At 39.2% G+C, this 15880-nt stretch overlaps 1 protein-coding gene across 4 annotated transcripts in view; it reads right to left on the bottom strand.

The window, feature by feature from the left end:
• The window catches only part of mpp7 (membrane protein, palmitoylated 7), a 203917-nt gene that overhangs the window by 166769 nt on the left and 21268 nt on the right, over window positions 1-15880 (bottom strand). For all 4 annotated transcript variants that reach the window (XM_031903186.1, XM_031903188.1, XM_031903187.1 and 1 more), the window contains 1 exon segment: window positions 5301-5428. The gene's annotated coding sequence lies outside the window, so the exon portion shown is untranslated.

Below are 15880 nucleotides of genomic sequence, written 5' to 3'. Positions count from 1 at the left end.
ACTTAGCTTTACTACTGAAATGAGACACCAATACCATACCATATGCTGAGTTCACCACTTTAATCTGAAATACAGATGTTGAAGGGTTTAAAATGCCCTTCTAATTTTACCAAGTCCTTCAGCATGGTCAGCCCCATGGTATGGAAACCTCTGTTCTATGTCCTGACATTTCTCTATATGCAAATATCAGTCCAAAACTAATCTTTTTTTATGTGTACAGGTATGGGATCCCATATCTGGAAGCCTGTTATCCAGAAAGTTCCAAATTACAGAAAGACCACCTCCCATAGACTCCATTATAAGTAAATAATTATAATTTTTAAAAATGATTTCCTTTTTCTCTGTAACAATAAAACAGCACCTTGTACTTGATCCCAACTAAGATATAATTACCCCTTATTGGGGGCAGAACAGTCCTATTGGGTTTATTTAATGGTTAAATGATTCCCTTTTCTCTGTAATAATAAAACAGTACCTGTACTTGATCCCAACTAAGATATAATTACCCCTTATTGGGGGCAGAACAGCCCTATTGGGTTTATTTAATGGTTAAATCAGCGTTTTTCAACCACTGTTCCGCGGCACACTAGTGTGCCGCGAGATGTTGCCTGGTGTGCCGTAGGCAGGGCACCAATGTACTAGGGGGGCACTGCTCTTGGCACCAATGTACTAGGGGGGCACTGATGCTAGGCACCAATGTACTAGGGGGGCACTGCTCTTGGCACCAATGTACTAGGGGGCACTGCTGCTGGGCACCAATGTACTAGGGGGGCACTGCTGCTGGGCACAGAGTTAAATTTTTTAACATTTTCTAATGGTGGTGTGCCTCGTGATTTTTTTCATGAAACAAGTGTGCCTTTGCCCAAAAAAGGTTGAAAAACACTGGGTTAAATGATTCCCTTTTCTCTGTAATAATAAAACAGTACCTTGTACTTGATCCCAACTAAGATATAATGAATCCTTATTGGAGGCAAAACAATCCTATTGGGTTTATTCAATATTGAAATAATATTTAGCAGACTTAAGTTATGGAGATCCAAATTACGGAAAGATCCCTTATCTGGTAAACCCCAGTTCCCAAGCATTCTGGATAACAGGTCCCATACCTGTATTAGAAAAGGAAAATACTCCCAAAAATTTGACTTGCAATTTTATTCCTTCTTAAATATCCATCAGTTTAAGGCCTTTCTTATTACAGGTATTCCTTTCTTATTCCAGAATGCTTTGGACCTGGTGTTTTTCAGATATGGGGTCTTTCTGTAATCTCTATAGCTTAAGTCTACTAAAAACGAATTTAACTTAAACAAACCCAATAGGATTGTTTTGCCTCCAATAAGGATTCATTATATCTTAGTTGGTATCAATTACAAGGTATTGTTTTATTACCCTTTATAAGGGAGACAGTTTTCCCGTAATTTCTGGATAACGGGATCCCACACCTCTGGATAATGATTCCTGTTGTGTTTCTTCCTGTTAATATGCTTTAAACTTTTAATCACGGATTGATTCTCAGTGATTATCTGTAGCCAGTAATAAAGTATGCAAGGCATAGGATTCTGGCGGCCTGATCCAGAGGTTAATGAAGAGGTTCCTATCTGCTAATCTCTGTTCTTGCCATCTCCCGCTGTACTGATTTCATCTTCACTTTTGTCAAACAGCATTACATTCTTAATGCCTGTACTCATTTCCCAGAGAATTCTAAGCCAAGCAATTCTAGCAGGTGGATCAGCTGAGAAGCAATAAATCTGCCATTCGCGGGAATGGATTATTGGAGCCGCTTGACGTAACCTCAGCAAGGAGCGATACAACCTAAAGGCTGGCCTTTGTTTTGATATTCTAGAATGTTCCTTCCCATTCAGTAGCTATCGCTCTATCTCTCGCCCTCCTCTAACATTCCAATAGGTCAGGAATTTGAGTTTCGTTTGTTCAAAATATCTACTGGGGAAAGGGTACAAAGGTCTATGTTAATGTGTGTAATTGTGTAGTTATGTACCGCTCACAAACCCAAAATATATTTCCCTAAAAGAGAATTAATTTTGTTGTTTTTTCATACAAAGAAAAAAATTCTACATGTAATTTGGAATTTATGGAATTACTCACAAAAATATTAGTAACACTGAATAATCCCTCTGAGCACTGCTTGGGCAAAGATCCTAGGGAAGAGCAGGTACAAAGGTTGCTCCAGGTTCAGTAACCCATAGCAAATAGCAGGTAAAATTTCCCAATCTGCCATTTAAAAGCAAATACCTCATTAGTCCTTACTGCTTAATAGAACTGGATAAAGTTTCTTAACACAATACCCTTTGGATAATCATAATAATTTTGCAGCATGTAAGGATACTGATCCAAAGAATTATTCTTCATTCTGATTTTTCTTTAGGTGTAAAGGTCCCCATACACAGTAAGATCCGCTCGCTTATCTTCCCCCGATATCCCCACCTACGGGTGGGCGATATCGGGGAGCTTGAAGTTAAAAAAAAAAAAAATCAATGCAATGGGGCAGTCGGTTCGGGGACCACATCAACATGCTGATGCGGCCCCCGATCCAACTGAATCTTTTAACCTGGCCGATCAATATCTGGCCAATTTCAGGCCAGATATCGGTCGGCCAGCCCGCTCGTTTCTGCCCCTACACGGGCAGATAAGCTGCCGAGTCTAAACACAAAAAAATCTAAATGATTCATTTTCATCTAGAAAAGATAACAGACCTAAAGTAAAAACTGCTACCATATATAATTTTTTATTAAATGTTTCTGGCAAGGGTGACCTCTGTGGCAGCCCCATAAATATTCTGAGAAGGCTGGGATGGAGACTACCTGCCATTGATGGTATCTGTCAACAGCAGGGAGGAAATATAGCCTAGAATATTATTTATTTCACAAATGCTCCATGATGTACACGGTTCTGTCTGCAGAGCAAAAAGAAAAAAATCCCTGGCAATAAAGGAAATGGGAAGTAGATGAATAGGAGGCAAATTATTAAGCAGAGAGATGTTGTAAATTGACTGTATATCTGCTATAAATAATAAATCTCAGAAAATAAACCTCAGAAAATCAGAGAGAAAAAACTTTAAATAAAAGTCTGTGACGACCAACAGCCAAAAGGCACTGAGTGGTAACCAAAGTCGCCACCTAGTTCACCCTTTAAAAGATTCTGATTGATCAGAGCTGACAGCCAATAGAATGGTTGATTGCAATAGTCTTTATGTCACTGTCCCACGAGTCCCGGGAATGCTCAATAAAAGGACTGTCATTTCTGAGAATCTTAAGTGTCACATCTCCTGTCGCAGAAGTAATCAGAAGTCCCTTATTCATCTATCATGAAAAATGCATGTTATGCCCCCAGCCTAGTGCCGGGCAGATGACAAGGGCATGTTTATCCAACCCAATCAGCCTTCAAAGCTATTTCACTGCACTGATTACAATGAAAATTAATATTTGCTTAATCAGGAAGACAAGGTGCTCATTCATGTTTTATGCAAGCTACTTAGGTCTGTTAGAGAACTGCTGAAAATATCACCACGAGCCGACAGTTATTGTAATGCACCAGCAATAGTCCCCACTTACATAGCTCCTCGTACATTAACCTTTTTTATTTTTATTAAATTTGTTGCACAAAAAGCATTTATACATTTCCCCTAGATTTCACTGAAAAATCTTCAATTTGACAACACTGATTTTTTTCCCTACCCCCAAATCTCTCCTATTTTCAGTATAAGTGACTAGCTTCAACATTCTAATCTCGGTCAGAGCAAATGATACTGAAAGGGTCACTGACCCTCTGTTTTACTGATTTAAAAAAAATTATTTTCTGGATTTTAATTAAATCTTCTGAGTGTTAAATCTGATACTGAGTGTTGGGTAGATTATTGGTGGGCTGTAGTATGTTATGCAGTGTATTGGGGGCTTATACAAATGAAATATGTGTGGTGTATTGGGGGTTGTAGGATCTTTGGTTATTTAGAGCTACTGTATTTTAGGCAGGATACTGGGGCAACTGTATTTTAATGTAGTAGGAGGCTACTGTAAATAACCTGGGCAAGTTATTTGGGGGGGGGGGGGTACTGCATGTTAAGCAGGTTACTGTGGGTTTCTGTATGTGCAATAGGTTGTTGGGAAGGCTAATGTATAGAAGGATATTTGGGGAAGTGGTTGTGTTATATATTGGTTTAGTGGGTTATTGTATACTGCCAAGTTAATGTTGTGGGGGTGTAGGGAGTAGAAATGAATTAAGGTTATAGTTTGTTTGGGTGGAGGCTACTTGTCAGTTTGTTGTCAGAGAGCTACTCTTTGCTGGGTTATACTGGATTATTATTGTGTTGTGTGGAGGGTGGGAATTTTGTATGTTAGCAGTTGGTGGGCTACTGTACGTTTAATAATTGGCTCATTGACAGGTGGCACAGGACTACTTAGTTAGGGAGCTATTCTGTGCTAGATTAGTATAGTGCCAGGGATACTGTACTATAGACAATGAGGAGCTGCTGTCTATATGATTATTGTGGTGTTAGTCAAAGGGGCAGTACTACTGTATGTTGGCTGATGGGGAGCAACTGTACATTACATTATTGGTGTGCAGGCTGGGACTGTGTATGAACAATAGTGGAGAAGCTTCTAGGGTCGTTTCACGTGCCAAAAATATAATTGAAAAACTAAGTACAATACGTGTAGGGCCCACTGACCCTGGCTAATACCCATTTACTATGAATATTAGTCACTATGGAGATTGGATGAAGAGTATTCTTGTGAGCTGTTGGTCAGAATGAACAGAACAGTACAGATATATGGTATCTGTTCTTTCAGCCCACAAGCTGATCGTATAGGTACCCAGCGACTAGCTACATTAAACTCCATACTAGTACAGGTATAGGACCCATTATCCAGAATGCCCGGGACCAAGGGTATTCCGGATAAGGGGTCTTTCCGTAATTTGGATCTTCATACCTTAAGTCTATTAAAAAAATCAATAAAACATTAATTAAACTCAATAAGATTATTTTGCATCCAGTAAGGATTAATTATATCTTAGTTTGGATCAAATACAAAGCACTGTTTTATTTTTACAGAGAAAAAGGAAATCAATTTTTAAAATCTGAATTATTTGCTTATAATGGAGTCTATGGGAGACAGGCTTTCCGTAATTCCGGAAAACCCCAGGCCCTGAGCATTCTAGATAACAGGTAACATACCTGGGTACATAGGAATGCATAAAAATATATATAATACATATATCATACATAGTGTAAGAGCCGATATGCTTAGCATACAACAAGTACGTAGGACAATCATCACATAGTCACTTACCTTTCCCTGTTCAGCAGTTACAACAGGTCCCTTGTAATCATAAGCCTCTCATCACTTTCGCAGGGCTCCGGGAATATTAAAAAGCATAATGCAAGCAAAAAGTGCAACCATAACGGAGCGAGGCAAACCTAGTGGGGGAAAGTGAAAGAAATCTTAAAAAATATTTCATTCAAAACAAAAAAAATTAACAGCGACAAAGCAGCAGGGTGTTTGCAAATCTCCTTCCATAATAATTACTGATACTCTAAACCCTTTAAAGCAACAGTAACACCAATAAAGTGAAAGTTTTAAAGTAATTCAAATACAAGTATGGGACTTGTTATCCAGAATGCTTGGGAGCTGGGGTTTTGCGGATAAGGGATCTTTCCGTAATTTGGATCGCCATAACTTGTCTACTAATAAATCATTTAAATATTGAATAAACCCAATAGGAATGTTTTGCCTCCAATAAGGATTAATTAAAAATTAGTTGTGATCAAGTACGAGGTGCTGTTTTATTATTACAGAGAAAAAGGAATAATTTAACCATTAAATAAACCCAATAGGGCTGTTCTGCCCCCAATAAGGGGTAATTATATCTTAGTTGGGATCAAGTACAGGTACTGTTTTATTATTACAGAGAAAAGGGAATCATTTAACCATTAAATAAACCCAATAGGGCTGTTCTGCCCCCAATAAGGGGTAATTATATCTTAGTTGGGATCAAGTACAGGTACTGTTTTATTATTACAGAGAAAAGGGAATCATTTAACCATTAAATAAACCCAATAGGGCTGTTCTGCCCCCAATAAGGGGTAATTATATCTTAGTTGGGATCAAGTACAGGTACTGTTTTATTATTACAGAGAAAAGGGAATCATTTAACCATTAAATAAACCCAATAGGGCTGTTCTGCCCCAATAAGGGGTAATTATATCTTAGTTTAGATCAAGTACAGGTACTGTTTTATTATTACAGAGAAAAGGGAATAATTTAACTATTAAATAAACCCAATAGGGCTGTTCTGCCCCCAATAAGAGGTAATTATATCTTAGTTGGGATCAAGTACAGGTACTGTTTTATTATTACAGAGAAAAGGGAATCATTTAACCATTAAATAAACCCAATAGGGCTGTTCTGCCCCCAATAAGAGGTAATTATATCTTAGTTGGGATCAAGTACAGGTACTGTTTTATTATTACAGAGAAAAGGGAATCATTTAACCATTAAATAAACCCAATAGGATTGTTCTGCCCCCAATAAGGGGTAGTTATATCTTAGTTGGGATCAAGTACAGGTACTGTTTTATTATTACAGAGAAAAGGGAATCATTTAACCATTAAATAAACCCAATAGGATTGTTCTGCCCCCAATAAGGGGTAATTATATCTTAGTTGGGATCAAGCACAAAGTACTGTTTTATTATTACAGGGAAAAGGGAAATCATTTTTAAAAAATAGAATTATTTGCTTATAATGGAGTCTATGGGAGATAGAGCCTTTCTGTAATTCAGAACTTTCTGGATAACAGGTAACAGTGCACTGGTAACAGTTTATCTAAACAAAGCTGCTGTATAGCCATCGGGGCATTCAGGCACAGGTTACATAGCAGATAAACAATACAATAGTCTTTTCGACTTACAATGATACCTATTCCTATAAGTCAGTGCTGTCCAACTTATTACAAATAATGGGCAAATATTTCTCATATATCATGTTGGAGAGCCGGATTAAATTAAAATAATGATGTCATGCATAATGTTTATGAAGCCTTAGAGCAGTATTGGGGCCTTAAAAATCATTAAGAGGGCCACGTATAGCCCCCGGTCCTGCAGTTGGATAGCGCTGCTATAATTAATTCTATATCATTAGCAGTGTATGCCGTTCCATCCAAGTACAGTAAGACAGATTTACATGCAGGATCACTGAATGGAACAGAAGGACGAGAAGCTTAGCAGATGGTTTTTCTTTTATCACCATTCATTCAGTGTGAATATCTTTTATCAGCCTTGGGGAAACAACAATACAGTGAATTAATGTATTCCCCACTGTAATCTAAGCACTGTAGACTTTTTCATCAGTTCACATGTTCCTAGAGAATATCCTTTACTAGCCAGGGGCAACATTTTTTTCTACTATATAATACACCTACTGGAATCAATAAGGATATTAGAAGCCACCGAGGAATTCCATGACCGATTTATACAAGCCGTAAAGTAAAGTACCTTCTCTTATACTGATGATTTTTGGTAGGGGATACAAGTTACTGTTACAAAATGAACAGAAGCATGTATAGGGGGGAATAGTTGAAAATCCATGGGGGATTTAGTTCCCTCTTAACTACTGAATTAAACCGAGATACATGTTACCTAGAAAAATACATAGAAACCCATAGAAAGTAGACAAACCCAGAAGTCTACGGTGATCTGGTACAGCCCTCAGTACCATAGATTGTAACCTGCACATTTATATTTAACACAGTAATGAGTATTGCTTGCAATGCACAAAAGCAGTAAAGAAACTGCCTCTCTAACGAATAAACATATTATGCAAAAGAGATATGTTTAAATAAGCTATTTCTTCATGCTTTAGACGTGTATCAAATTAAATGTAAGATAAAGCCTACATGTAAATACATTTTCCTTTTAAAGTAGGGAGTCGGGGGGGAATTCATGCTAAAATAAAAGCAGAAAGAATAAATTCTGCGCTTAATGATTGTAGCCATCTGGTACCCGCAAGATAAAACATATGGAAATCAATCACTAGAGAGGGTACAACAATAAAATGTGACACAGGGAGAATATACTTTTTATCCAGCCCAAGTTTATTTTGGTTTCTTTTTTAATAAAATTGCCCATCTTTATAGTCTTCTATAGTACCTGTCTGTGTTTCCAATGAGGGATGGACGTGTCCTAATGGCCCGTAGCAGAAGCACAGTAGGAGAGGGATAGTCAATCACAGCCCTACAGTCACACAAACAGGCTTCAGTTTACTATTGGTTCACCTAGCTGCTGATTGGTTCCTGTTGTACAAATCAGTATGCTGATTCCACCGGCATCCCTGCACAGCCTGGGAAATTTCCAATAAATCAGCCCGAAATACAGCTAATTTAAAAATGTTGTGGTTTATGTAGTTCCTGTATGCAGTGGAGAAGCTGTTACAATTCGTAACATCAATGTTTTAGTCCCTCCTCCCCTGCCAGGATTTCAAGTGATGCAGAAAGAGAAGGGCAATGGGAGCAACATCCAAGGGTTGGAGAGCAATACGTTGCTTTCGAGCCACTGGTGATCACTGCTCTAAAGCAACTGTTGCTTGGGCCTTGATATATTTTTGCTAGTCTAACTGGGGTTAAGTACCAACGAAAGAGGAATTTGTAACCAGCTTCAGACAGGATCGTATTGGCTGAGCTGTGTTTAAGTTGTCCCACAATTGTGACCATTCATCCTCTGTCAAGTTTGTGTCAAAGTCTTTGTTCCATTGTTTAATGTATGAAATTTCCATAAGGTTCTTAGGTGAGATCATGTAAATGAGCGATATAGCTTTGGGTGGTGTAGTGTCTTTTGAACACCATCTCTCAAAGTAAGAGGATGAGGTCAATTCTGGGTTCCTCTGTCCCCAACATTTCTTAATCCAGTGGAGTACTTGGAGCACCCTATAATATTCTGTCTTTGGGAGGTTATAGTTCTCTGTCAAATGGGCTAATGTGTATGGGCCCCTAACTGAAAGTAAGTTATTTATCCTAATGAATTTATTCGCTGTCCACCATTTAAAAGCATAAGCTTGTAGCTCTGGGAGAAACAAGGGGTTACCTGTTATGGGGGCTACTGGTATATGGGCATATGGGGTAGCGTAACAATCCCAAAGCGATAATGAATGTTTCAGACACAGACTATGAACTGGAGGACGTGTTGCAGAGGGAGACCAGAAGAAAGCTACTGTGGAGTATGGATTTACAGATCAGCCCACAATGGTGGGGCAGATTGAATATGTAGTAAAGGTATCTTGGACTAGTTGCGAAGCAATAAAATATTTTTTTAAGTTCGGAAGTCCCAGTCCCCCTTCGAAGGCTGATGTCAGACGTGGCGTATTCTCGGCAAGCTGAAAAACCAGGGCTTTGGAGTCAATAGATAAATTTTCCGACTCCTCAGTTTCTGATACTTCCGACTCCGACTCCGACTCCACGACTCCTCTGGAATATGCTAATGTATTTTATACATTCATACAGTCAATGAAAAGCATGCTTCATGGTCACTCAACATGTTCGTTTATGCACTGCGTGCATTGGGCTTTATTCTTATAGCAGAGAAGTAATTAATTATGACTGTTTGTGAATTGGGACATTTAAACTTGCTTTATTTTTTTTTTTTATTCCCATTTAAATTTAGTAGGAGTCGGAGTCGGTTCATTTTTTGCCGACTCCGACTCCAACTCCAGGTACCCAAAATTGCCTCTGACTCCACAGCCCTGTGAAAAACGCTTGCCAATAATGCGCCCTGCTACTGTAAATGCGTCCTACCTGTGCCTGCACCAAAATGAATGAGATACGCTTGGGTGCAGGCACATGTAGCTGAAATACGCATAAAAACCTGAGACCCGAGCGTATGTCATTCATTCGGGTGCAGGCACAGGTAGGACGTGTTTACAGTAGCGGGGCAGATTCTCGGCAAGCGTTTTTCGGCTTGCTGAGAATGCGCCACGTCTGACATCAGCCTAATGGCCTTCTTTGTAATATTACTTTATTAACTCTTGGCTTCTTAAACTTCCAGATAAACGATAAGATATGGTTTTTCAAAGCCTTTGAGGTCCTTCTCAAAAATATTTATGTGAAGTAATCTAAACAAATAAAGAAGTTTAGGAAGCAGCATCATTTTTACTGCTACTATCCTCCCTATGCATGAAATGTGATACTTGCTCCAGTCCTCCAACATTTTACGCAATTTCTTACAGGTGTATGGATAATTGGCTTGATAGAGCTGATCATATGAGGCGGTAAGGCCTTTTATTGCAGAACATATTTAAGGGATGGTGGAAACATGCACGGCACCATGCTCAGAAGTAACACTGCCAGGGGGTTCATAGCCAAAGAATTCAGATTTGCATTGTAGTCAAATGATGGAGACAACAGCACTGAAAATAACCCAGTGTTTATACACTCCTGAGCAAACTGTGGCACACACATGAAATCATTTATGTTCGCACACATGCTATAAAAGAGTTTAAAAGAATGCTTAAATTTAGGGGACAAGCGTGAAAGGTAGCTCCCTCCAAGGGCACTCATGATTTTAATAAATCTAATAAACTCTTGTATATTGATAAATCTAATTATGAAAATCCATGAGTGTGCTGGCACAGGTATGGTGGATAATTATGTACCTAATCAGACCTATGGACTGGGAACTTGGTTTCAAAAACATGTGCATAAAAAAGGCCTGATGCCACTTACAGCAGTCCCGTCAGAGCCCCCTTAGGAAAATATCCATAAAATAAAAAAATTGGTGTGGTTTCTGCTGCCTTTGACTGGCTTTATGTTAAAAGAAAACTATACCCTCAAACAATGTACAACCCTGCTTCATATAAATAAACCATTTTCATAAAAATATACTTTTTTGGCAGTATGTGCCATTGGGTAATTCTAAATAGAAAACTGCCATTTTAAAAATGAAGGGCTGCATCCTGGGATCATATGTTGTTGAAGGTGCCTGAGCAAAATCTACATTCAGCGCTGAATCGGCAGAAGGAGGTAGAATTTCTGTTGTTTCTACCTCCATATCTGACGATTCAGCCCTGAACGTCAATGGAGGGTGGGAACAATCTTTTGTGCGACCAATGAATGCACGAAAGATCGTTATTGCTACATGTATGGCCACTTTAAGTCAATGATGGGATCAGAAGCATTGGCCTGAGAGCCAAAGATAAGGACTTGGGTGGCCTGATTGGGAAGATTCACTTGTCTGGCCACATGCATAAAGGACATATCCAGTCTTTGCATGGACTGTTTTCCTTCCCTGACCAACAGCCAACTAGACTTCAGCAGACTTTTAGACTGCATAGTTCCAAAAGAATACAGCCAGTCTGAATCAATTTTTTAGACTTAACTGCTCTAATGAATTCTGACACAGGTCTGTTCTAATGAAACCTGAATAGCACATAAAATGTACTGGGTGATAAGTATTGGGTGCTTCATTAAACATAATTTGTTCTAGATTGAAATGGTTGTGTAGTAAATCATGTGTGGTATTGCCAAGATGTTTAAACTGATTGTAAAGAAATGTCACCTCAAATACACCATGCATCCATCTAAGCGGAAATATAGAGTAGGTGACTGTGCAGTGCAGTTTTCCAGTACTTTGTAAACCAACTCAGAAAATGGATGATGAAAGGAAGTCCTTGTTTAGGATAAAGCAGATACTGGGGCCAGTGATTAGCTCCAATAGAACAGGTATGGTATGTCTTGTACTACTTGATCTTTGCAGAAGATGAAACAGTACAGAGTTCAGTTGCAGACAAAGTTGTACCCTGTCAGTGAGATACAACAGTATGAGCTGGATTAAATTAATGGGATACATATACCCATGTGTTGCAACACATTTCACCTCAGGGCCGTGGCAAACGGGAAGATTAGTTGCCACGTGACTGATCTCCCCTAAGTGCCATCCCACCGGCAAAAATGTAAATCGCCGGTGGGATGGCATCTGCGGCGGCGAGATCGCCGAAGTTGCCTCGAGAGATTCCCACAAAGTGCCGCGCCACGTATGCCATCCCACCGGTGTTTTACATTTTCGCCGGTGGGATGGCACTTAGGGGAGATTAGTTTCCCCGTCTGTCATGGCCCTTATACACTTTATCTCATTTCAACATAACTTAATAAATGAGAATTCTACCTGAATATATTGTATAGTCACACCTAACTGGAGTGACCCACCCCGTACTCAAGAAGGCTGAAGTTCCATGCTGAGGGAGTTAGAATATATACAAATCAAGGATGTCCAACCTGTGATCCTACAGCTTTTGTGTAAATATAACTCCCGGCATCTCACAACAGCCTCCTGATTGTGACAATGGTTGGCCTTAAACTATCATTTAACGTTATTTGCACAAGCCAAACTAAGGGGGAGAATAAGCTTCACAACTCAAGGAGGATATTTCACTATATTCAGGGAGATCAACAGTAAATAACATACAGAATAATGTCTTGTTCCCAACCTCTAGGTAACAATTACCTTTCCTTTGGGATTATTTTGTACCTATAGTACAGGTATGGGAACTGTTATGCAGAATGCTTGGGACCTGGGGATTTCTAAATAAGGGATATTTCTGTAATATGGATCTCCATGCCTTCAGTCTGCTAAAAATGTATTTAAACATTAAATTAACCCTATAGCAGTGTTTTGCCAATAATAATAATTATATCTTAGTCGGGAAATTTAAAAAAAAAAATTGTTTATACCTCGACACACATTTTAAATGTGCTACAAAATAGACAAAGTAGATTTTTGACCAGACCTGTATGCTTCCCCTTCCCCCTTCAACCACATCATCTAGTAATCAAAATAAAAGGTGTTTTAAAGTAACGAAAATATTGTGTACTGTTGGCCTGCAATGGTAAAACTGTTGTGTTTGCTTCAGGAACACTAATATAGTGTAGACAGATGAATTGCTGAGGGCAATTGAAATAGGACAAAATATTACAGGTTTCAAAGCAGAAACCATCTATAAAACACCATTATATTCTACAGAGTTCATCTACAATTTGCTATGCAACCTAATAATTTTTCAGAATGAATAGCTGCCCCCATGGCTACACAGCAGCTTTAGTTTATACAAATGAAAGTAGTATTTCTGTTCTGGGGTCCAATGCCAGTAATCAGTGACCAAGAACCTGTATATTGGCCAAAGGCCACAAGTTTACTTTCTGTTTGCCAATCACTGCCATCCACCCTGGAAATGAAAGTGACACAACCAAACATGGCAGCCATAAACAGTGTTGGCTAAGCCCATTTGGCAAAAATGTTTTCTTATACACTGTACAGGATAACAGTTTGCAACGTTTTCATATTATTCCCATTAATTACTTTTTTAAACGAAGTTCCTTAAACTGATACTTGTTTGCTACATTTGGGACACAAACAGTGCCGAACCCAAGTGCATGCTTTAAATACCACAAAAAGAAGAGGGTTACAGAAGAGGCTACACCGTGCAGTAAGGGCAGCATTCCACAAGTGTTAAGATAACAGAACAAAGTGTATGAATTCCAACAATGCAGTCTCCCCTTTTGCTGCACTCATAAAATGCCACTTGCTCAGCGCTTGATCTCACAGGATCCCATTAACAGCACCCTTATTCCAAAGGCCCCCAGCTTAGCTTCACATAACAATAAAAGTTGTTCTGTTAGATAAGTAGGAACACTCCATAATGCCACCTAACGGCTACATGTGTCAAAGGGATTTTCCAAATGAGCAATATGGTATTTGTGTCCAAATAAAGGTATAGCTTTCAGAATTCCCCATTGCAGAGAACACTCAGGTCCTACTGATATCAATTTTATATCTGCTGCACAGAGAAAAAGCTGGGAAACTGCAGGTCAGGGTCCAGCAGCAGCTCTTAGAAGACGCTGTAAAAAGGTTACCATAAAATTAACTTTTAGTACAATGTAGAAAGTTATATACTGAGACAATTTGCAGTTGGTCTTTGTTGTTTTATCAGTGTTTTTTTAATTATTTAGCTTCTTGTTCAACTCTCCTGTTTGGAACTTCAGCACCTATCTAGTTGCTAGGGTCTAAATTAGCCTAGCAACAAGGCAGTGGTTTGCAGCTCCGTATCTGCATTTGGGGTGCCCCATTCGCCGTGCCCCCAGCACTCCCCTACCATGTGCAGGCACATCCCCTTTTTCGCTCACATATGGAGCACTGGGGAGAGGACATGCTGAAGACTTTTGTGCGTCCAGTCCCTAGTACTCTGTATGGGAGCAACTTTTACTTGCGGCTGGGCTGCATGCCACCCCTAAATTATGCCGCCCTAAGCCAGGGCCATTGTGGCCTCGCCACTGGTGGTTTAAATGAGAGAATGGAATATGAATAGGAGAGGGGCTGAATTAAAAGATAATTAATAAAAAGTAACAATAACAATAGTTTTTTGGTATGCTGGGGTCAGTGACCCCCATTTGAAAGCTGGAATGAGTCAGAAGAAAAAGACAAATAATTCAAAAACTATACAAAATAAAACAGAGACCAACTGAAAAAGAACTGGCCATTCTATATCATATTAAACGTTAATTTAAAGGTGAACTACCCCTGTAAGCCCCTGGTAAAGTCCCATGTAAAGTCTAGCTGTGGTGAGATCGGTTGGAGGGCGTAGGATAATGATAACAAAACTTTTTATATGTTTATTATGAAAAATTAGCAACAATTTCTAAAAATTAGATCATTTAAAGGGGAACTCCGGCTTCAGAACCAAAATTTGTTAAAGAGTCCCACACAACACAAAAACCCCAAATATACTATCAATGTAATCTGTTCCTTCAAAAAGTATGAATAAATACTGTTTTTATATGCTGAAATCCAGCTGCAAAACAGTTCTTTTCTTTCTGCATCATTTGAAATCCTAGCGGGGAGGAGGGACTAAAACATGTTACAAATTGTAACAACTTCACAGCTTACAGACAGCATGCAGGAACTACATAACCCACACTTTCCTTACAGACATTACGTGTGCAGGGAATTGTGGGATTGGGAGAATGCAGACAGAAGGCAGGCTGAGGACAGCCCACTACTGTTACATTTTATTTGAGTCTCAAAGTAGTCAGCCAGATCAGCAGGGGAACGGGGTGGGGGGGGGTGGGGGGGAAGGCTTAAAGGTGCAGTTCACCTTTGAATTAACCTTTAATATGATGTGCAACTGGTCTTCATAGATAAGTAATAAAAAGTAACAACAACAATAGAATTATAGCCTCACAGAGCAATAGTTTTTGGCTGCAGGGGTCAGTGACCCCCATTTGAAATCTGGAAAGGGGCAGAAGAGAAAGGCAAATAATTCAAAAACTATAACAAATAAAAAACAGTTGCAAAGTTGCTAGGAATAGGGCACTCTATAACATACTAAAAGTTAACTTTAGGCTGATGTCAGACGAGGCGTAGGGCAGATATTTTCGGCAAGTGGAAAAATGCTTGCCGAAAAATGCTTGCCGAAAAATACGCATAAAAACGCGAGAGTTTGAAAGTCTTGCGTTTTTATGTGCATTTTGGCTACATGTGCCTGCACCCGAGCGTATCTCATTCATTCGGGTGCAGGCACAAGTAGGAGGCGTAGGGTAGTATTTTCAGCAAGTGCCTTTCCGCTTGCCAAAAATATCTGCCCTACGCCTCGTCTGGCATCAGCCTTAAGGTGACCTACCCCTTTAAGTAACTGTTCCAAACCATATTACATTAAAAATCACGAAAAGGCTGCACATTTTTTACTAAATGCATATGCAAAATAGTTCCCCTTTAAAGAACTCAGATATGTTATCCTTTCCAAAGGCAGTGCTGCAAATGATAGGTTTATGAGCAAGCACACAATTCCCTATGTCTCTTTGTGAATAACAGTGCACTTCCACGGTATTATTGT

Source organism: Xenopus tropicalis, chromosome 6 (genome assembly GCF_000004195.4).
Source record: "Xenopus tropicalis strain Nigerian chromosome 6, UCB_Xtro_10.0, whole genome shotgun sequence".
Taxonomy (NCBI): domain Eukaryota; kingdom Metazoa; phylum Chordata; class Amphibia; order Anura; family Pipidae; genus Xenopus; species Xenopus tropicalis.
The sequence above is the reverse complement of the archived record's forward strand: the minus strand, read 5'-3'. Positions and strand labels throughout refer to the sequence as shown.